The 6620-nt window shown below is 39.6% G+C and overlaps 1 protein-coding gene across 2 annotated transcripts in view; it reads left to right on the top strand.

Annotated features, from left to right (window-relative positions):
- Positions 1-6620, top strand: part of ankrd11 (ankyrin repeat domain 11) — a 192916-nt gene that overhangs the window by 76507 nt on the left and 109789 nt on the right. For both annotated transcript variants that reach the window (XM_016453172.1, XM_016453171.1), the window contains exon 2: positions 2288-2369. The gene's annotated coding sequence lies outside the window, so the exon portion shown is untranslated. The remainder of the gene's footprint in view (positions 1-2287; positions 2370-6620) is intronic.

Genomic DNA, 6620 nt, shown 5'->3' with positions numbered 1-6620 from the left:
CTACATCTAAATGCCTCTTCAGATGCAGCTTCTGTGTTTCCTCTGCATTGCAAAGATGAATTTTGTTGATACTGATATCATTTGTTTGGTAACAGCCCAAATGTGTTTTTATTCTAATTGACTGATTAAATTTAAGAATTTGACTCAAAAGATGATGCACACTTTTAGAAAAAAAAAAGCTTTATAAAGGTAAAAATGCCCATAAAATGTAAAATTCAATTTAAACTTACTGGAACAGATTAATATCTATCACTGATGGGAACTGACCAGTACACAGAATATGAAGGATATCAAAAACAAGTTTTACACACACACACACACACACACACACACACACACACACACACGTACGTAAAGAGACATTTAAGAGGGTTTATTCTCCAAATAACTCTAATTTTGTGTTGCAGAAAAATGTGTTTAGAAATTGTGTATGGACTCTTGTTCTCGTTCCAAGTTACCTTCCTGTCCACTGATTTTTGCCTCTTACAAAAGCCACAAAGCCTTCCAAGAAGACAGTAAAGGCTCATGTCATGCTTGAGCTTTAGTTAGGCTGAAACTTGAAAGTTAATTTGCACGACATAAATGCAGTGTTTAGGTATTATTATTTTTATTACTATTATTTTTATTTATGCCTTAGTTTTAGTTTGTACCTTTTTACCTTTTTTAAAGTAATGTGAAATAGATTTTTATATTTCTTGATTTATGCCTTAATTTTAGGTTGTAATGTTTACCTTTTTTAAAGTAATGTGAAATAAATATTTGTATTTTTATTTATTTTATTTTTATTTTATGAATTTTTATTGATATATTTGTATTTGCGTTTTGAATGTAATTTGGCAATTAAATGCATTAAATGGGTTCAGTTTTAACAGTAATTAATGTATGCAAGTTCAGCAGTAAAAATATTTATTTTTCAAAAAAGGAAACAAATTAGTTGTTTATTTTAAGAGACCTATCTTATTTTCTCTTGTATATCTAGTATTGCTCTTTAATAAAGAAAAATTACTTCTTATCCGATTACTCGAATAATCGATGGAATAATCGGTAGAATAGCTACAGCCCTAGTTAGAACTAGGGATGGGTAGTCGACTCCAAAAGAGTCGATTCCTCGACTCTGAATAGCTCTAGAGTCGGAGTCGACTCCAGCACTGGAATGTATTATAACGATTGCTTTTATATTATTAGTAATAGAAAGGCAAACATTATAATACTGTCTCGTTTGTCTTCAGCATTCAGCAAATACGCATTTAAATCATTTGAACAAATCTTTGAATGTCTATTAATGAACATTTAATTTCACAAACCTTGCAAACTTAGTCAAATCTAGTTGAGATCTTGTGAAGTGTGCATTTGTATCCTGCATGATCACGTATGCTCTGCATGACGGTCAGTCTGTGCGAATTGAAAGGTGACAGGAGGAGAGTTCAGCCTCTCTGGAGATGCGAGATCGACAAAATTTAAACTTGTGATTTCAAATTATGCTGCGCTTTATCCATTTACCCACTGTCATATTCATGTCATTTTCACTGTGTGCTGTATGTAAAATGACTGTTACCTAAATGTATGTTAAAAACATACCGTGAAACCGTGATAATTTCTTTATCTTAGGTTATCATACCGTCAGAATCTCATACCGGCCCATGCCTACTGGTGTTATACTTTCAGCTATTTTGAATTTGAATTGCCTTGACTTTTTGAGTTGACATGTAAAACTGAATGTCTACATAGAAATATTTAGCATTTTTCTTATTTGATATTATTTCTGAACATAGGATTCGCTACAAGTTTGTACAATATTTACCTTCATATTTCATTCTTTTGTTCTTGAACTTGTTTTTGTTACATTATCTTGAAACTGTCAACATTAAAAAGAAAAGAAATCTGTATTTTATTTTTTTGCCAAATCACCCAGCCCTAGTAAGGGTACAGTAGACATTGCTATCAAGCCTTGAATACCACTCTTGTTGCAGCTGTTGTCATGATGAAACTGTTGCAAAGGAGCTTGTGGGATTGGGTGACAGTGACATAGGAATGTGCCCATCGTGTGCCAGCACACCAACTGTCCCTAAAATTGTGATAAACCCATTCCTAATAAATGGACCTCAGAGCAAAAAACACAATGGATGAATCCTCTGCTCTTTTTCTCGTCTGAACTGGCCTTTCACGTTCTGTGTGCTGAAATGAAGGAATACAGTAAAATTAATCTGCATTGAGGAAATGACTCATGTTTGAAAGGTGAACTATCAGTATTCAGGAGACTAATCTGTCTTTCATTTTTCTTTCGCAGGATTCCTTGGACTTCACAGCCACATCTTCAGCATTTTTAGCTGGATTTTAACCTTTCCCATCTGAAGACGGCCATGGAATCGGTAAATCCCTTCTTTCTTTCTGTTGCAGCTAGTAATGAATATTTGACTCTTAGCGGCTAGTTCCTCGTTTTTGGTGCGACGGTTGGATATTGAAACACTGAGGAAGCATAACTGAGGCTGCAACTGTCTGACTCTGGCTGCAGTGGGATGTTTATTTTCCTTAGATATTGTTCATTTTTAGTCAGTTTGAGAATAGTGACTAGGCACTTTGAGCTGGTGTTTCTCACTTGCGTTAAATAGAGTATATTTGTTTGAACATGTAGCTTTTATTTGTGAATGTGATGCCGTTGACTTTGTTGGCGCCCCTACTAGTACCAACAGGCAGGTGGATGGCTCAGTTCTGGAATGTGTGAATTAAGAGCAGGGCTTATTGCATGCCTGGGCCCTGCCTGCCGCTGCTTTTGTTAAGGGTTTTTGTTTTTGAGTGCGGATTTTGCATCCTCTGGGTATATGTGTGCGTAGAGGCTGTTGTGAAAATGGGTCACTGCTTGCAGAGAGCTCGCTGTCTCTAATCTAGGGTCCCACTCCAGCACACAGCTCATGTGACCATGCTTCTTCATCAGTAAGCAGTGGCAGCCTATGACAGTCATTCCCAACGGAAGCCAGCAGACCCATAGTATTAGAACAGATAGTGTGCTGTTGTGTACTAAGAAAGGCTTAAAAATAGTTCACCCAAAAATCAAAATTCTGTTATCACTTATCACCTTTCAAATCAAGCCCTTCGTCCATGGGGCACATAATTAGATTTTAGGCAGCTGTTTTCCATAAAGTGTAAATGATATTATAACTTAGTTTAAATTTTAGTAATTATTTACTAGATGTGTAAATTGGACATTTCATCGCAAGACGATCTGACATCAATTCACTTAGCTGGCGATACAATATTAGCCAATGCACATGATATCATTACCTATTTGGTGGATGCATCAATCAATATGATTGCATTGATACACCCATATTATTTATTACTAATGATCACCTCCACAGCTCTGACTTTACAACCAAGTGGTATACAAAAAGTACAAAGCATTAATGAATGATATTGATTCTTGTTGTTTTTCTCAGAATTTCAGAGTCAGATGGTTTCATAAGACTTGGGGTGCTTTCACACTTGGTTCACTTGCCTGGTCCGAACCCAAGTTCGATTGCTCCCCCCTCCCCCTGCCCCCGCTGGACTGCGTTCATATTATTTTATTTGGCTCCGAACCGCGCTTCGTTTGCATCATCAAGCCAGCAGCTGTTTACCCCATTGCTTAGTAACGACTGCGCAGGAGAAGGCAGCAAATGCATAACATTGCTCTCGGCACTTTTATATATTTTTGAACTGTTCGTTTTGTTTACAAAGCTTTGGTACATAATGGCACTTACGTCTGTTTTACGAATGTACTGCAAATGCTCTAAAGAATGCTGAAGGTGAACAGAAATTATATATACAGCTCTCTGTTTGCAGCACGTCAGTCACGCTCGTCAGGAAAGTGAGTGAAACACGCACACAAACACAGATTTTTATCAAATAATACGTCATTAATAGCGGTTCACTTCTGCGATTTGGTACAATTGCGTTCACATCAGCAGCGAACCGTACCGGAGTTCACATGAACCGTACCCCAGACCACCCTTTTTAAGCAGACTCGGGTACGGTTCGCGGGTGCGCACCCGAGTTCGGAAGACAGCGTTCACATCATCCAAACGAACTGAACTCTGACGTCAATCGAACCCTGGTGCGCACCAAAAGTGCTAGTGTGAAAGCACCCTTACAAAACATTGTTTATCTCCTTTTGTGTTCCACCAAAGAAAGACAGGGTTTGGAACAAATTTTCATTTTCGAGTGAACTATTGCTTGAAGTTTTGTATGTAGCATCATATTGCTACAGTTGTGAATGCTGTTATCTCTCAGCATACAGGCTAGCAGAGTGAAGTCAAGCTCCTTTTTTACCCTCTGAAGCGCTGATAATTTCCTCCATTTTTTGTTGTCCCTGTGGAGCTCTGGAGCTCGGAGATCTTCTAGTGTTTACCTCTGAAATCAGACTATATCTGCTTACCGTCAGTGGAAACCAAGGAGAATGATCACAAAGCTCATTATGCCGGCAGCACGCGCTGTGTGGTTTTCCTCGCCCCTGCCAAACCCCTTCCACTTCTCCTCATGTGATGCCAGTCACATGGTTTCCTGACACCCGTAGCAGTAAATCAGAATCAGATTTTATTTTTAACCACTCTTAAGTCCACCGCCATTCTGATGGTTAGCAAAGGCACTTGCTTTAGCCCTCTCTACCCCCATTTCCCCTTGAACCCTGCTCACCACCTGCCAAAGATCTGATCATATTTGCAGCATTATCTGCTGACTGCAAGAGGGGGAGGTGTTTGGTATGGCCACAGATGAAAGGAAGCCCTCTGCTCATTACAAGCGTGTTTTTCTTGTCCTCGCTTCTTTCCAGAGCAGCTCCGTCCCTTGGTGAGATTAGTCTGTGGTACTCCAGTGGGGAAATGCAGCCTTGCCAGTCAAATTACATAACTCTCATAGCCAGGCTTGAGACAACTATAGAGGCTTTGTTCCCAAGTTACTCCACCCCCTTCGTCCCCTCTTGGCGGCCCACATGTTAATGTGGTATTGAAAGGGTCTGTGTGCTTCGAACAGGCCCAGCTCTGTGGTGAGAGAGCAGAAAACTTGCATCATTAACGTGCACAATGGCATCATGCTCGTATGCGAGCACAAAGATTAGAACAGCAATCAGTCTCTTCCTGTGAAAGACAACTTTGCGTTTTGACTGGGACGTTTAAACTGTGCTTCAGGGGCAGTGGGGCTTTCTCTGCATGTTGGGCAGTGTCCTTTTTCTAATTGAGTTGAGTTTTGTGCTTGTCCATTCTGGTGCTAAAATGAGTCAGGACAGCAGAAATGAGAAGTCTTACTGCATAAGTGTGCCTGTAACGCATGCAATGCAGGATGAGGCTGAGCTTGTTGTTGTGCTTGTTGTATTGACACACATGCTATTCACATACTGATGGGAAAGTAGCTACTTTTTATTTTGCTTAGAACTCATTTCAGCGTTGTCAGTGTGTTTGTTCTCATGAGTTGACACTTAATGTGCGAAATTCAGTCATTCTAATAAGAATCTATGTGATTGGGAGTTTTGCGTGGCGAAGATAAAGGCTACGTCTACATTAATCCTGATACATTTGAAAACGGAGTTTTTGTTTTAAAACTCTCTCTGTCCACATTAGTGTTTTTAAGAGCTTTCCAAAAGCTTCTAATCCATACTGAAATGTCGGAAAACATTAAATTCGCCTTATTGCGCATGTGTAAAACCTCATAAAAGCTAACTGAGATGATACAGACAGAACCAACAATTTTTCACGCAATTCTTTTGGCAGGATCATTTTATTTAAAGAAATACCTCATCATTCACTGACGTGTCTATTTCTCGTTCACTCATGTTTGATCTAAAATGCAACTGCCCTCATGTTTTGCCACAGGACAGCAATTGTGAGTAAAATTTTCTGTCATCTTTTTAGGACTGTAATATAAAGAGTGTACAAAGTAAATATCTTGAGCAGCAGTGTGAAAGTGAATGGCACAATAAAAGCACAGTTACCGGTAGGCAGCTGTCATTATCGCGAACGATTTCTTCGATTTCAGAATCGCGCTTTTTTTCGCATTCGATTAATCGTGCAGCCCTAGTTACCGGTATAAACATAGATGTCTATTGGTACAATGTGTCACATGACTAAACATGCATCATCGTTTTCAAAAGCCTCTGTTTTCACAGTCCACACTACAACACGTAAACGGCGTTTTCAAATTGATCCACTTTGGAGAGCATTTTCAAAAAGCTCGATTTTCCTTGACAAAAACGCTGTTTCAGTGTGGATGCAAGGCCAAAACCGAGAGAAAAATATGCGTTTTCAAATGAAAATGTATTAGTGTGGACAAGACCAAAGTTTCCCATGCAAATTTCACGTATGTTTAAGATGGTCACACAAAGGTTATGTAGGATGGCGGCGCGTTCACACGCTGCGGCTTCTCTCTCTCCCGACAGAAAGGTGTTTTCGTGTTTTTTGTCTTGTGAGTCGCAGTGTTTTTGTACGTATTCGTCGCGTCTATCTGTCTCTAAGCGCGCATACAGTCGTGAGTTTCTGCTCGATGTCGGCAGAACCACATTTTTAGAGTTAAACTCTGTGCACGCCGAAGAGCTGCGGGATCTCGGTCTGCTCCGGAGGCCCACACCATCACCGACCCCCACTACTGCATCTCGC

The sequence above is a fragment of the Sinocyclocheilus anshuiensis genome, unplaced genomic scaffold, assembly GCF_001515605.1.
Source record: "Sinocyclocheilus anshuiensis isolate Anshui unplaced genomic scaffold, SAMN03320099.WGS_v1.1 scaffold1317, whole genome shotgun sequence".
NCBI classification, from domain to species: Eukaryota; Metazoa; Chordata; class Actinopteri; order Cypriniformes; family Cyprinidae; genus Sinocyclocheilus; species Sinocyclocheilus anshuiensis.
The sequence above is the reverse complement of the archived record's forward strand: the minus strand, read 5'-3'. Positions and strand labels throughout refer to the sequence as shown.